General features: G+C 40.2%; 1 protein-coding gene across 1 annotated transcript in view; it reads left to right on the forward strand.

Annotated features, from left to right (window-relative positions):
- Window positions 1-13,093: 13,093 nt before the first annotated feature.
- The window catches only part of sfl (N-deacetylase and N-sulfotransferase sfl), a 622,535-nt gene continuing 619,319 nt past the window's right edge, over window positions 13,094-16,309 (forward strand). Inside the window, exon 1 of the mRNA XM_071584433.1 lies at window positions 13,094-13,128. The gene's annotated coding sequence lies outside the window, so the exon portion shown is untranslated. The remainder of the gene's footprint in view (window positions 13,129-16,309) is intronic.

Below are 16,309 nucleotides of genomic sequence, written 5' to 3' on the forward strand. Positions count from 1 at the left end.
AGCAATTGCCCTCCCGTCGCAAATTTTCAATATTTAACTCAGTATATCCGCATTCCACTTTCCCTTCCGTCATGGGTTTCCTCCAAAGATTTCCTCTCAATGCCTGTTTCTTTCAATCATTTGCATGTTTTGGGCGTATGCAGAAAGCATTAATCCGACATTACAATTTTAGCAACGACGACGTTTGGTGATTGCAATTGCAAGAAATAATGTATGAAATTAATTTTATTATAATAAATCTGTGTGATGAGAAGATTATTCTGCTCTAAGATTTTTTATAGTTATAGATATATTGGGATTACTTAAAAAGTGATCCATTTGAAAACTATGTTATTTTTAGGTCGTGCTTTCCTTTTTTTTAGAAAAGAGGAATTTTGTTGATAAAATATCGGAAAATCGGACGTTTCAGTTGGAAATCATTATTACAGTCCGCTGATTTTTAGGGATCGTTTCTATTTCGATATTTCAAAGTGGTATTTTGGCGTACCTTCCAGTATGACTGTCCAGTAAAATTAAACATATGCCTGCGGTCTCACCCCTTTGGCTGACTGTCGTTAGACATAGAAGGATGTAAATAAAAGATCAAATTCGTCGTGCTGGATAGGGCACTCCCAATTTTCATCAGGGCAACATTCAGTTCTTACTCTCATTATCTTTTTTTCGGGTCGTTGTCCGACGAATTGTACTCTCAAGTTGAGGATAAATGTAGTTACCGAAATGACTATTTTAGAAGAAAAAAATACCTGATAGAGCACGACATTATTTAAGATAGCGTTCCGTGTCCAATGCCCGGATACGATCATGGAATCCGAACGGTCACTGCGAGGGGGGCTTTGTCCCCCCGGGGGGGGGAGGAAGGGGGCGGCCCGCACCGCATGTTCCCTGGTCGACGCGGCCTCCTTGCGAATTGTGCAATCTCTTTCCATTCACGCTCTGCCCTTAAATCAACTCGCGCTCTCCGAGCATTTGCCCTTTGCCCGTAGGCGTTAACAGTCCCGGCACGTGTCATCGGGGCAATTTCGCAGCTTATTACGGTTCGCGGAATGCATGTATGTCTCTCTCCCTCCCTCTGTTGTAGCCCCTGCGGTCTGGGCATTCGAGGAGGAGGGGAAAGCGTATTATAGTTCGGAGACGATGTTGCGAAAAAGCTGGTTCGAAGGGTTTTTTTTCTTTTTTTAATTATCATATCAGGAGTTATCTCGCTCATTCCGCACGTAAACCGCGCGAGCAATTAGGAGCATTAATGGCTCGTATTTTGTGTTTTTAAAAAATGATTTCAGAGGTTGTGGGCGTCGATAAAATTACGGCGAAAGTGCCCAGCCTATTTGAATGCCTTAAAATTCAACGGTAATATAATTGTGGTGCACCGCAGATACGTGGTGCCGTTACCTCTTCAACGCGTTATTTTATTCAAGCCTTCATTGGGTGACAACTAGTTCATTTGTGTTTTTATGTGTATCGCATAGCGAAGGAAATAGTGATTAATTTTTTCGAGTCATCGAATTATTTTTTCCACGAGCTTTATTCACTGATGGATTAGGTAGGCCTAGTGATTTCTTATTGCTGTGTGTGCGCTTTCGCGATTTCGATAGTTTTTTGTTAACACAAAGTCGGTCGTTAAACTATTTGCGGAAAGAAATGTTCAAAATGCAATTTTCAAAACGGGATTAATTGATATCAAAATATGTTTTGTGATTCCTAATATCAAATGGCAACTTACTTTGTCCTAACTAACGGCACCTCGTTAGAAGTATTCAATATCGCTCCCCTGTTTTTCTCGCCGAAAACAAGTAGTGTTTTTTAATGGCTAATCAATTGATCCTATTCATTTCGACCGAAAAATAGTCAAGCAATGATGAGCTTACCTTACTAAATTGGATTAGAAGCGTCATGTAGGTATTTGATATGAGTTCATATTTTCACTTTAAAGGGAGCCGCTGATGCAAATTTCACTCTTACTTATTGAGCTGTCATATTTCCCCGCAGCCATTCGCCTTTGATTAATGCTTACAAAAGATTTAGCTGATTTTGAATTTTCAGCATGTCTGAGAAATTAATGTTCTTATTTATTTTTTTCAAATCGCCCGTGGTTATCAATGATATGAAATTTATCAGGGTGTCAAATGCCTGCCTCTTCAGCTGTGTAACTATTCTGGATTCACGTCCGCTTTCTGTAGAATTTTAAATAATGTTTATAGGGAGTGGCAGTAATCAGGGAAATCATATCGAGGATGTAAGGTCTTTTTAATAAAGCAGGCGATTCATTGTTTCGAAATATCCCATTAAAATGAAAATGTTGGATCTGATGAGCATGGAGTAACATCAGTTGAAAAACAAAAATTTGAATTATCTAATCGCCCTTTCAACCTCCCCGTGAGCGTCACGGTGCACTACCTAGACATAAACGTCGTAGGTTGCAGAACTGAAAGACTAGCGAGGAGTACGAGGAATGCAGCGTTGGGCATCGAGCGGTCCATTCCGTGAACGACTTCGAAGGGGAAAAAGTGGGTTCCCACTCGATCGGAAAAATTGCAAACAATTCAGAATGAACTCAATTTCCTCAACAATTCTTTGAATGTTAGAGAATGTTGGTGGAATGTTTTTAATAATATTATATAATTTGGTTCCGAGAACAATCGGTGAATTCATAGTCTGTCGCACGTGGCAGATCGCGGAATTAACCGGGACTATTTCAGAAAGAACTGCGGAGATGATATGTCCATTGGAGGAAAATGTACAAGGTCTGTTCGGAAAAAGATGAAACCGTTTTAATAATTCTTTTATTTTATTAGTTACCCCTTAATCATGATTAAGCCGCCAAAAAATATACCGCTTTCAAAATACAGTTCCTGGCTCCCAATAAAACAATCAAAGCGTTTTTCCGGTTTTCGAATGCCGCCTGGAACGGTTCTTTCGGGATAGCCTTTAAGTTTGCGATGCAGCTTTGTTGGTTGACTTCAATAGTTTCATATCGGCGTCCTTTCAAGGTGAATTTCAGCTTGGGACATGGAAAAAAGTCCACCAGAGAAAGATCCGGAGAGTGGAGTGGTTGGGGGAGCACCGATGTGCTGCTTTTGGTCGAGAACTTGGTAACAATCAATGATGTGTGCGTCGGTGCGTTGTCACGATGAACCCAACGAGGCTTGTTCCTTCGCGTTTGTGGTCTCTTCCGCCCAAAATTTCTGTCAAAACGGTGAAATACGATCCAAAACTAGTGTCAACTTCGTCGGAAATTCCCTGACGGTTAACCTATAGTTTGCATACACTAAATCATGCACAGTGTTGGTACGTGGGCGTCTTTTGTTTGACGTCGATGGTCGTCCCATTCTCGGTTCTTCATCGGTCGAGGTTTGTCCAGACTGGAAGCGGTTGTAATTACGAGAGCGCTGTTCCCGACTCATTGAATCATTGTCAAATTCCTCTTGAATCATTGGATGAGTTTTAGTTGCACCGCTCCCTGGGTTAAAACAAAAGTCAATGCACACGCGCCACGGCCATCATTCATGAATTAAAGTTTTAATTTCTACCTAAATGCACCCTATTTGCCAGATTTAGCTCTCTCGAATTATCTTCTGCTCGCTAACTTGAAAAAATGGTTCGGGGTCAAAGGTTATCCAACCGTGAAGAAATGAGGTCGGCGGTTAATGGCTATTTTGAGGAGCAAGACAGTTCTTAATATGAAAACGGTATCGAACTTACTGAACATCGCTGGGAAAAGTGTATGGAGCTGAAAGGAGATTATGTTGAAAAATAAATCAATATTTTCCAAATTTTTCGCGTTTTCTTTGTTGGGTCAGATACTTCTGGGACCGCCCTCGTACTTCTCTAACACCTTAATTATCACCGGTACAAGAATTTGTACAGCAAGTGTGTGCAAGCTCAGACAAGAATCGCTTTCGTGCGGAGACAAGTCGAGGTAGGGCCACAAGCAAGGTGAAGTTTAACTTCTCGCAGACGCCGGTAGGAGGCGACACCTCACTGATTGTTATCCGTCAACCAGTTCTGGCGTAGAAAGACCAATGTCATCATTTTTGTACTGATTTTGTATGATTGCAAGGCGTTGAATGGAAATTGGGGGAAAAGACGGTATGTTCGTCGGGGAAATTGGTACCAATTTGGGGATTGAAATCTAGAAAACGAGCGGCCACCCAATTTCCGAAAGTCATAGGCATACCTGTAGAGTGAGGTGAGATTGCAGTATGCTGAAATGGTGAAGAACTCACGTTTGCGAAAATTGAGACTTTCTATTTACCGACCGACGGAATTTTGCCAATGGTTATATGAACTGGATGTCGTCTGGAAATCAGATGTTATATTGAGTGATATTTCAAGTTTTATTCTAGTCCTTGACACTGTTTCCAACGAAGAGGCTTTCACTTAATTTGAAAGGTCTTTCATTTTGAATGTATTTATTTTCCCAGCAATTTAATGGGGTCCAATGACGTTGCTGACGAGCTTAGGGTAACCTGAGGTCCATCACTCGGAATCTGTGACTCAGGGCCTATTAAGTGTGTCTTAGTGGGGCACCTTGACAGCCATCTCATCCATACTAAAACGGTCCTCGGCGATCACTTGACGAGTCCTTAGTCTTTCCTTCTGAGATGGGCTTGAAAGCGATGCGACTAACGAACCCTTTTAAGTGCATGCACGGTGTAGAACATTTTGGAGCCTGAGTTATTTGTCATACTTTGGGTTCCTTCGTTTCTTCATCCCTAGTACGTCAATATGGTTGTTATGTTTAGAATTTAATATTTATTTATGTCACCAAGTCCAACGTGTGGTTATGAAAATATGATTCTTCTTACAAAATGTACTCCAAAAAGAACATGGGGATGTACAGGCACTGGACAATTTTGCACCAAAACTATGTCAGTCCTCATCATAATCAATTTAATTTTCCTTACTCGGTATGTTATATTTTTTTCTTTAAAGATTATGGAAGGCAATCCAATAAACATGCCCTTTCTAGGCGATGAAGGAACATCTTACGTTGAATAAATATTGCGGATTACGTTGCACAACTAATGTCGGTGTGCATTAAAAAATTCTTTATTTTTTAATGTTTATCACTGTCTTTAATTTAATGTAATCCTAAAGTGTATCAAAGGATTATTTGGTTTTTTATTGATGAATTGGATTTTGGCACAGGCTGAATATGCAAATTTTGTGTAGCGATGAAAATGGAGAAATAGAATAGGGATGTTGGACGGAATGAAGGGAGGAAGGAGGTGTGTAGAATTGATAAGTGGCCTATGATAAGGCTGGATGGCGGCTGGTGTTTCGTTAAGGGAGAGGCAAAGGAATTGTCGATGTACCACTGGTGTCTATGAAAAACCTACCTTAACCTAATTATGTCTAGTTCTAATATATGTAGCAGATAAGCTGTGGTCATCGATTTAAATTGATCGCATTAAAAATAAATGTGTTGAAATAAATTGCTGCATTTAATAATCTTGTTAGTTTTCATTTAAAATGGAATACGACGTGTATTTTAGACACAAAAGTTATGCCTTCAGATATTAACTCCTTCAGTATGTGATGGTGTCAATCATGTGATGAGATTCGTCACACCAGATCATGTTTTTATGGAAACAAAAAAGTTTCACATTCAATCCGCCTCAATCGATTTCGCACTGCTAAGAATGAAAGCATTCCTCCGGATTATCCTTTGTAATGCTGTGTAAATTTTTTATCCTCATTATTATGACATTCTTATGAGTAATGAAATGGAGTTACAAATAAATTTAAGAAGATTGGAAATCTTCGTCATATTAATTCAAAACTTGTCCCCTGCCTTGGTGCTATATTTATGAGGCATGTTCGCTTCTTTGTCAATACATTTGAATTAAGGGTCACATGTCTAAACTTGTCCGTAGGTCAAAGTTTAATTAATCCCGGTGAGGGAAAGAACGTATGCGTTTTTCTGCTTCTTACTTCATATTTGTAATTTTGTAGATTCCTAGCCGTTGGAGACATATGGAACTTACGCAAAACATTTTCCACTCAGAACATTTGTTGATTCTTTTTATTGTTCTTCATCATAATTTTATCATTTATTTTTTTCTTATATTTTGTTCACTTTTTAATTAGAGCTTGCAAGTCTTTCCATTCACCTAAAATATGGCTTTTGTTACTTCTATTTCTTACGTTTTAACTGCCTTATAAAAATATTTTCCAATTTTAATTGACCTTTAATCTGACGCCTATGGGCGTAATTTCATTTTTCTGACTCCATTGTAACTATCCTTTCCCTTGACTGCTCTCTTTTCATTTGTAAGATCGATCTTATTTGCTCTTTTTTTCTCTTCCTGCCCATTAATCTCCTCTTAGCATCCGACTCCCCCTGTTTATACATTTTCCTGCTATTTTTACCCATGATAAAAATAATGGCGCCCTGCTGTTATATTCCCTCAGCTCCCTGCTCCCATGTTTACACTCTTCCATGCTTCTCGTCCAGTCTCTTGCGTTCCGATGACCCCTAGAGCTGTACTGGTGGAAGTAATAATAATTGCTCCTGATAGGATCACTCATGCCAGATAGGTTGAAGGTTAGGAGCCAGACAAAAAGTCCACGCAGCGTCTTTTCCTCAATGAGGCGGCTGCAATGGCGTCTGACCCCAGTGGGGCGGCCAGTAAGTGATGGTGTCACGTTAAAAACACTATTGAGGAAGGCACCGGGAAACCACCTCAATTATCATTCCCAAGATTTAAATAATGGACAATAGAGATATTTTGAGTCCTGGCAACCACGGGGCTCGGCCCAATCGGCCGTGTGTCGTGCCCGGCAGCGGGGGAGGCAAGGCTTCCGCGGTTGTCATCCCACGAAACCCTTGCAAGGGAAAACCAGCAGCAGCAGGACAGAAGACGCAGGATAATAAGACCAAATTAGTTAGAATAGGAACGTGGAACGTTAGGACAATGATGAGGACAGGGAAATTGGAGAATGTTAAGCGAGAGATGGAAATGGGAAATATAGATATTTTAGGTCTATGCGGGGTGAGTTGGAAGAATAGCGGGGAATACTGGAGTGATAAGTATAGAATAATATACAGCAGCGGGGACGGAAGCCAACGAGGGGTCGCCATAGCATTAAATGAAGAGGTAGGAAGAAGATTAGTCAACATAGAGCAGGTAACGGATAGAATACTACTAGTATAGATAAAAGCAGAACCGACGAACTTGGTTATTATTCAGGTATACATGCCACCGAGAAACCATAAGGAAGAAGAGGTCGATAGGATATACGATCAGTTAAGAGGACATAATCGCGTGTGTACCTGCAGGGAAACATTTGATAGTGATGGGGGATTGGAATGCAACGGTAGGCGAAGGGAGAGATGGTGATGAGGTGGGGGACTACGGTTTAGGCACGAGGAATGACCGCGGGGAGAACGCAGTTGAGTTCTGCAGGAGACAGGAGTTAGTCATCACCAACACTTGGTTTAGACACTACAAAAGACGCAAGTATACATGGAAAATACCAGGTGACTCATAAAGGTATCAGCTAGATTATATCCTGGTTAGACACAGGTTTAGGAAGTGTGATAAATTCTCACAGCTTCCCGGGAGCGGATGCGGACTCTGACCACAAGTTAGTTGTTATGAAATGTAGCGTCCGTTTCAAAAAGATAAGGCAGGGGCGGCGAGTTAGAAAATGGAATGCAGAAGCATTAAATGGTTTGAAAAGGAAGGACTAGCAACAGGTGGTAGAGGATATCATGGAGGATGGTAAAGAGCCCAGTACTATCGAAGAAAAATGGGAAATGATCAAGAAAGGGTTGTTCAAAGCCGCGAAAGACACTATTGGAACCGTTAACGCTAAAAGGACTAGGAAACCATGGATCACGGATGAGATGATTACAAAGATGGATGAATGTAGAAAATGGAAGAATGTAAATACAGAGTTAGGCAAAATAAACTACAAAGAATTAATCAATAAATCGAGGCGGGCAACAAATAAAGCAAAAGAAGCATGGTGGAAGACGCAGTGCGAGGATATGGAAAGTCTGCAGAGGAAGGGTGATATCGGTGCGCGGTACAGCAAAGTTAAATCGTTATCGGGAAGTAAGGAAGGAAGATCTATGCTAACAGTTAGAGATACGGCGGGTAAGGTACTAGTTGACACAGGAAAGATCCAAGAGAGATGGAAGAAGTATATGGAAGAACTGTATAGTAAAGAACTTCGACCTTAGGTCCAGGCATACTAGACGATGAGATAGAAAGGGCATTGAGGGAGATGAAACTAAATAAGGCCGTGGGGGTGGATAACATTCCCGCGGAACTATTGAAATGCTTAGGAAAATGTGGGAGGAAGAGGCTATATGGGCTGATTCGTAGTATTTATGAGGAAGGAATCTGGCCGGAAGACTTTGTGAGATCAGTTTTAGTTCTATTCCGAAAAAGGTAATGGCTGCATCATGTGAGGACTACAGGACGATAAGTTTGATATCCCACGCAGCTAAAGTTGTTCTCAGGGTCATAAACAAAAGGATAGAGAGTAGGGCAAATGATTACTTAAGGGATGATCAGTTTGGGGTTAGGAAGGGCAGAGGAGGCAGACATAAGTCACATTGAAATATTTCTATTTTAAATTAAAGTCTTATTCTGGAATGAGAACGATGCCAAAATTAGCCTCTCCTCTGATTACGGCAAAAGGGTTATGTCAGCTTTGTAAGGAAGCATTATTTTCTTCCATACCCAAACAAAACCGTTTTCGGACGACTCTTCTCTTGGTGGCCTACCTTCACTGCTTCGAGCTCCATTCTCAGTGCTCTATAACATCCCTAATCTCAGTTACAGTTATGAAAACCCTGTACACTTTCTTAGTCTCGGGTTACTTATATAGTAGCCCGTCTTATATATATAATAATATGAATATATATGTATTTCTCGTAGATAAATACTTTTAGTGGTCATAAAACTGCTTGCACCAATGTTATTGAATGCTGATTAACATTGATAAAAAAGTGATAACGTTTTGTGAAAAGGGGAATATTGTGGTCGTTTAGAATGGCCGGTTTTATTGTCTTCTTTGATTCTTATTTTTGTTTTTCATAGGTCTTAATATTTTTAGTATTTTAGTGCCAATCTTAGGTCTTAATGTTGACATCAAAACTATTTTAACTAAGTTATTTCATGAGTACCTATCTTCCTCTGTCCACCATTCACTGTGGAAATTCCATCATATTCAAGTGCTTTGTGACCACGCACGGTCCCTACTACGCATGCATACCTACATGCAGATAAAACCTTTCTCGTCCCGTAAACCGACCAACCAATATCCCTCCTTCCTCTCAGCTCTCCCCCGAAGGACAGCAAAGCGTTTTGCATAAGTGCCCGTCATTGCGGCCCCCACTTGGCCGCAAATTGATTTACGACACTCGAAAAAAGCCAGCTCGCGAGACGGGAAAAGAGAGTGTGCGGAGGAAGGACGGGGGCTGGAGGCGGGAAGGGGAGGGTGTACTCGTAGGGAGGCGGGCGCGGAGGCCTCCTGGAATCCTGCAGCCCCCACCCCCTCCCCCGCCGCCTGTACTCCACACCCTGCGGAGAAAAAAATTGAGCTCGCCCGCGCATTAATATTTCCGAATACCAACTTAATTTCCTTAATGTATTAACTAAACCCCATTTAAGCGTCAAAAAAACAGGATTCAGCTCTCAAGTAATGGTGTAAAAATAATATTAATGAAAAATGTGGCTTGGTGAAATGTTTTTCAATGAAACAAATAATACTTAGTTACCTACTTAATTCGGTAGAATACCAGTAATAAAGGTAATTTTCCGCGATTTTGATATTTTACCACCACCGGTTTCGACAGGTTGTAATGATCAAGGTCAGTTACTAAGAATTATGTATTTGCTTATATCATGCGGAACACTTTCACCGTATAAAGTCTTTTTCCTTTAATTTAGACTTTTGTACAGCCCCGAACTCTGGTCTTTGGGTCAAGAGAATAAGCGGAGGTGGCGGCTTCTTGCGATATGTTGGTGTGAAGGAGGATTGAAAGACTAAAATGGAAACTTGAAGGAAAATGAAAACTAATGAGGAAATTTTATGCATGATAATGAGGATAGAACTTTGTTGTGGGGTGAAATTCAAGGAATTTCGGAAAGTGGATGCAGGACAGAGGTACTGTTTTGGACAGATTGGGCATTTTGGACGGAACGGAAAGGGATGATTTAAAAGGCGTGCCGCTGAAGGAGGAGTTTCCATAGAGTAGGACATAGCGGCATCTGGCGTGCTGCTGGACGTGACGCGAAAGAACAATCCTGGTCCATCAAAACCTACCTTAGACAGCAAACAAACTCTACTACGATATAAAAAATATATGCTTGCAAATAATATAGAGTATAGATTGAAGCGTTAGCAAATTTTATATTGATAAAAATTGTGACCTTCTTTATAAACGCTTCTTCAAGGAAACTTTTACAGAGTAACTCCTACTTTCTTGTCCCAAGTAACTCCAATTGTCTTGTTCGGAGGTACAGAGTAACTCAGTTTTGCATTTACAGAGTAACTCGGAACAAGACAATTGCATAGTACTCGCTATCGCCGGAAAATACGGACGCGTGGTAGAATCCTGCCGGGAAAACCTATCCCGAAGTTGAATTGAAAGGGACGATTGTTTTTTTTAATTTTGATTTCACTACTACTCACCTACGGTACCCGTATCGCGCATAGGAAAATTTCAGATGCCTACTTCTTTTTTTTGTATTCTACCGGTTAAGGTTGATTTTGAATTGACTCGGCCTCAAAAACTTTTCTAACCAAAACAAAACCTGATATCGGGAACTGCAGTACTTTCCTCTTATATTCAGTTTACTTCCTTTCTTCCTTCATTTTTTCCAACATACCTATTCCTACGCCTTCCTCTCTTACCTAACATGGTCCCCTCTACCACTTCCTTCAACATCCTATCGCCAATCAAAAGGCTCTGCATTTATCTTTCCTGCCTCCTCCGGATTTCTCTCAACCATCCCCTTTCCTTGCCCACCATGCCTAGCACTTCCTCGTTTGTGTTTCTTTCTGTCCACTCAACCTTTTCCGTCCTTCTCCATGCCCACATTTCCAATGCCTCCAATCAACGCCTCTCATCCTGTTTCAATGACCGTGCATAACTGCGCTCTATGCTAATGTTTTAATGAGCCTTTTCTTAACATCCTTACTCATCGTCCATATCATCAATTACCTCCTCCTTTTGAAAGCTGTGGTCAACGTATGGTAATACTGCCAGCTCTATTTGCATTGTCTTCTGTAGAGGAAGTTGCATGTTATTGGCTAAGTCTTGCTATGAGATGCTATATCGCATTTGGGCTTTCTATATTGGTTTGCAGTATTTTTATTTAGCCGTTTAGTGTGTCCAAATCGAGTTTTCGACTTGATGAATAATGGGCAGAGGAGAAGTCACGCTAAATTCTAAAGCCGAAACCAAAAATATTCCTTTCCGGCGGTCAGTACAACTGTGGATTGTGGTACGAGATGAAGAGGTGGAAAACTTCTAGTTCCGCAGCTATTAATTACGGCAAACACGATTGAAGTAGTTTCTAGGCGGTGTTCACTCGAGTCTCTCTGCCCGCGAGCGTCGTTTGGAGAGGCCGCCGCCGCTGCGGTGACAACCGGCCGGACATCCTTCCGTCCTCGCGGGAGGGAGGGCGATGTTTCACTTACGAGAGACACGCGGCGGATACCGCCATGTTCCGCCGCTCGTCGGGTGAAACACATATACTATAACACGTGTTCCAGTTCGGCTTACGTGTTGAAATCGTTTTCTCAAGCCAGGATTAACGACTGCTTTTAGAGCTAAGTGCTGCACGGTATTAAAAAGTTTATCCATTAGAGGTCAAATTCTCGCTGCACTCGCGGGTGCTCAGGTGCGATTCCCGGAGCTCGGTTTAAATGTACTCCTGTAAGGTGCACACGCCGGTGCACTATTGATCTGTCCGGGCGCTTGGTTTGTCCAGTATTTTTTAAAATTCATTACTTATTGAAATGAGCTCTCTTTCAGCAATCGTCCTCTGGCATCTAAAAAGTTTTTTTTGGAAAATATTTATGAATTGTTTATGTCATTACTCGTACGCATTTCAAAATTAACAGCTTTTGGGTTAAAAGTCTGAAAATTCTCTTGGTAGTGAGTATAGTCCTACAGGAGGATCTCAAGAAAAGTACCCTGCTTTGAATTTGTAACTGAGTGAAATTAATTTAGTGAAATGTATTTTGGATATGATTCAATGTATAATCGTGGAAAAAAGCGCGTTAATATGGCTACACTGTAAATACAACACTTATGGTTGTGTAAGTTGGGCTAGGCAAGTGGGGGCAGACAATATTCCAGTGGAACTACCTACGGCTTTGGAAAATGCGGGGGAAAGGTCTTTATAGACTGATTCGTAGCATCTCTGAGGAAGCATTCTGGTCGGAAGACAGTGAGATGTGTCAATTAGCGATTACGTTGAAAATGTATCATTACCCCTATCGTATTTCGCTAGGCGAGATCATGTAAATAAAATTAGAGAAATTAATTGGAGAAGAGATGTATTCAAGATTTCATATTTCCTGCGAACGATAAGAGATCTGTATGACCTTGTCCGACCGCGGAGCGGGGAAAAGGATTTTGGGTTGAAACTAGGTAGTCTGCTGTGTAATCACCCCTTGCCACACACCATAGTGGTGGCTCAAGGGGTACTATGTCATAACAATAAATATGTAGAAAAATGTGAAATTTAATTTTTAAGCATTGTCTGTGTGATTTAATATACTCTTATGTGGGTGAACTAACATTTAATTAAAATATTCTGAAGATATAATTACGCCTTTGTGATAATAACGGTAACGACTTTCGTTGAATAAATGAAAAACTCCAATAGTCGTGAACGGTTAACGGCTATTGGAGTTTTTCATTTATTCAATACTACTAGCCGTAAGAGCTCAATTCTATCAATACGACTTTCGTTCACTCGTGCAACTGAATTTTAGTCATTTGAATTTACGTGTAATAGTATTGAAGCGCTGGTTAAGTTATTCATTCATCTACTTTGTTGCTAATATCTCTCCTCTGTATCTTTTCAGGTCAGTGGAAAATTCATTTCGTAGCTGCATTAACCTAGAGTTGGTCTGAGCAAACACATCTACAATGTAAGTCTAGAATATGATCCAGTGATACTTGCGTTACGTTATGGGGCAATGTTTTTGCATTTACTCTTCATGTTTTAATAAGTTTTTTCTTATTGTGTTGGTGGTGCTTGTATGGCGAGTATTCATTGCTTTTGAATCATGAAAAGCGAAATTATTTTTCGCTGAGCTTCTTGTGCCACTTTATAATATGTCTTATATTCGGGTTTCACTTGAGAAACATTGCCCTTAATCTGAAGTATTCCCCAAAAGGATCAAAATAAGGTTTCAAATGCAACATGGTGGAAACGATTGAAAATTAATCTAAAGATTGGTGATGTCATATGGATATCCATCAGCTTTTTTCAGGGGTGTTTCTTTGAAATTGGCCCTGTATTTATGTAAAACATCGTACCACCAATACTTGGGTGATGTGAACGACATCATAGGCGATATATTGATGTCCTATTTGCGTACAAGTATACTTGTGAATAGCGTATAATTTTTCGCCATTCGGTGTTATTGTTTTAGCTTTGAATGACTGGCAAAAAAGTGTTGTACTGTGGAGTAGAATCATATTTTCTAAAATAAGGATTGTATAATTACCTCCTTGAGAATTCATCTCTGGTGACAAACGTTGACGTCTGAAATGGATCGGTAGCTGAATAGATATTGGCCGCAGCTGTATTCATTTAGATTATTGGTTTTGGGAACGGAAGAGGACAACACAGCAATATTTATTTTGTGAATACCCATTTATTTGGGCATTTCATTTGTGGAAACAAATGCTCGCTTTGTGATCCTGGACAAGAAGTAAGGTTTTGAAATGAATTGAATGCTGGATCACAGTCGGCTTAAACGAAAATAATAGTGTCAACATATACGCAACATAATTATTACCATGTATGCAAAATACTGGATGAATCATTAAAATGTTTAATGTTGGAATATTTTACGGTTACCGGGAGTCTAGTACTGCTCTAATAGATTTGTGCGACATTTCTAAATCGTGAGTGAAACGTCATACTACCCCAAATTCCGATTTGACCGCTGATGTTACTCACCTTCAAAATGGGTCGGACGTAATTAAATTGTTTTCCTCGATCCTCTTTCAAAATCCTTTTGGTCCTTTTATCAGTGGTCCACAACGACTTTATCTACTAGTAGCCAACATAGAAGATGTACAGTATTCCTAGATAGAGAGCCGCATTAGGAAAATTGTAGCATTGATTGAAAACTTCTCGCGTGTGAACTATTTCATGAATGAGTATGTCGTAAAAGTATTCTTATAGATTCATATAATATCAAATCCTTCTAAAAAAATTATGCTTAATACTGGAATTAAACAACGCGACAAGGCTTAGGTGTGATATAAAATGAGAATAATGAAGATATCAGATTATATAATGGTTATGCCTAGATTTAAGAACAGCGTGATTTATTCGCGGTTTCCCGAGAGCGGATGTGGATTCTGATATCAATTTAGTAATAATGAAGTCAAGCCAAAGAGAGTAGACGGATGGGAAAATATAATGCAGACGCACTAAGCGGTACGATAATAAAGAAATATCAGCTGGCTTTAGAGAAAATCATAATTGAGGAAAGGGAGACGGGCACAATAGAAAAAAATGAGAACATATGAAAGATGGACATCGAAAGCCGCAAACAAAACTATGGAAACAGTGGATAGATAAAGACGAGAAAATTATGGATTACGGAGGATATGATTAGAAAGATAGGTAGGGGAAAAAATGGAATAATATAAACACGAAGTTGGGTAGAAGGAAGTATAAAGAGTCAAATATTAAATTGAGGTGGGAAACAAAGAGAAATAAGTATTGAAGGACGCAGTGCAGGGATATGGAAAGTTTATAGGGGAAGTGTGTACTTGTTGCGCTGTAGAGGAAGGTCAGAAGCAAGGTCAGAAGGTGAAGGTATAGTCGAGAGATGAGAGGGGAAAAACCGTGCTAAAATCACGGAAAAGTCAGGAAAATAGTCATTGAATCAGTGAATATTCAAGGGAGACGCAGGCAATATGTAGAGGAACTCTGTGGTAAAAACATTAGGCTGGCATGCTTACACATGGAGGGGATGGATGTATCTTTGTGTGTGAGGATGGCATGGGTCCAGGCATAGTTGAGTGCGAGATGAAGAGATTTTTATGGGAATTGAAATCAATTCAGGTCGTTGGGATGGAAACAACGCAGAAAGGGCTACTTAAGGGTTTAGGAGAACGTTGAGAGGATCAGTTTTGATGGACTAATTCGTTGCATTAACGAGGGAGGAATTTGAACGTAAGATTTCCTGTCAGTGTTAGTTCTCATCACAAAAAAGGGAAAGGATGCCATGTATGAGGACTATGGACAAATAATTTCTATGTCTCACGCAGCTAAAGTCATCCTTAGGATAATTAATAAGACAATCGGGAGGAGGGAAAATTATTGCAAGCGGAATTATCAAATTCGGATAAGAAAAGGGAGAGGCACGTGTAGTTCACATACTTGCGCAATAGCAGTGATGAGGACACTAGTAGAGAGGAACATAGAATTAACGTGTTTCTTTCGTAGATTTCAAACAGAGTTTCCTACGCGTATGTGGATAATGTAGGTAAACAGGTATGGGACGAGAAAATCAGTGGAGTTTGCGGATTTCCAAACCTTGGTTTTCCAATCAGCCAAGGGACTACAAACATTGTTGACGGCTTGGAAAAGCCGGAGTGATAGGCATGGGATGAATTTAAAGGTAAAAAGTAATGTTAAGGTTATTTAGTTTCCAGAAACAGGAATGATAAGTTAAATATTAAAAGAGGAGTTCATAATTTTGAGCAGGGGCTACAGTTTACCTAATTTGAGTAGGTTTTAACCAGAATCGCCAAAGTAGTAGAGACATTAGAAGAAGTATTACCTTAGACAAAGACATTTTCACAAGGCGGAAGATAAAGGACGAAGGGCATGCCGGGGAGGTTGAGTAATGATGCTACGAAAGGCTTGTTAAAATTTTAATATGGAGCGTGGTTTTGTACGACGCGAAAACATGGCCGTTTATGCAAGATAAGAAGCGTAGCTTTAATGTCTTTTGAAATAGGGGTGTGTGGGAAGATGTAAAATGTGAAATTGTAAGAACGTGAAAAAGAGGAAGTACTGGGTATGGTGGGCGAGGAGAAGGGATTGTTGGGAGAAATGCAAAGGAGTCAAGGAAGATGGTT

This window comes from Hetaerina americana, unplaced genomic scaffold (genome assembly GCF_022747635.1).
Source record: "Hetaerina americana unplaced genomic scaffold, ioHetAmer1.1.p SCAF_19, whole genome shotgun sequence".
NCBI lineage: Eukaryota > Metazoa > Arthropoda > Insecta > Odonata > Calopterygidae > Hetaerina > Hetaerina americana.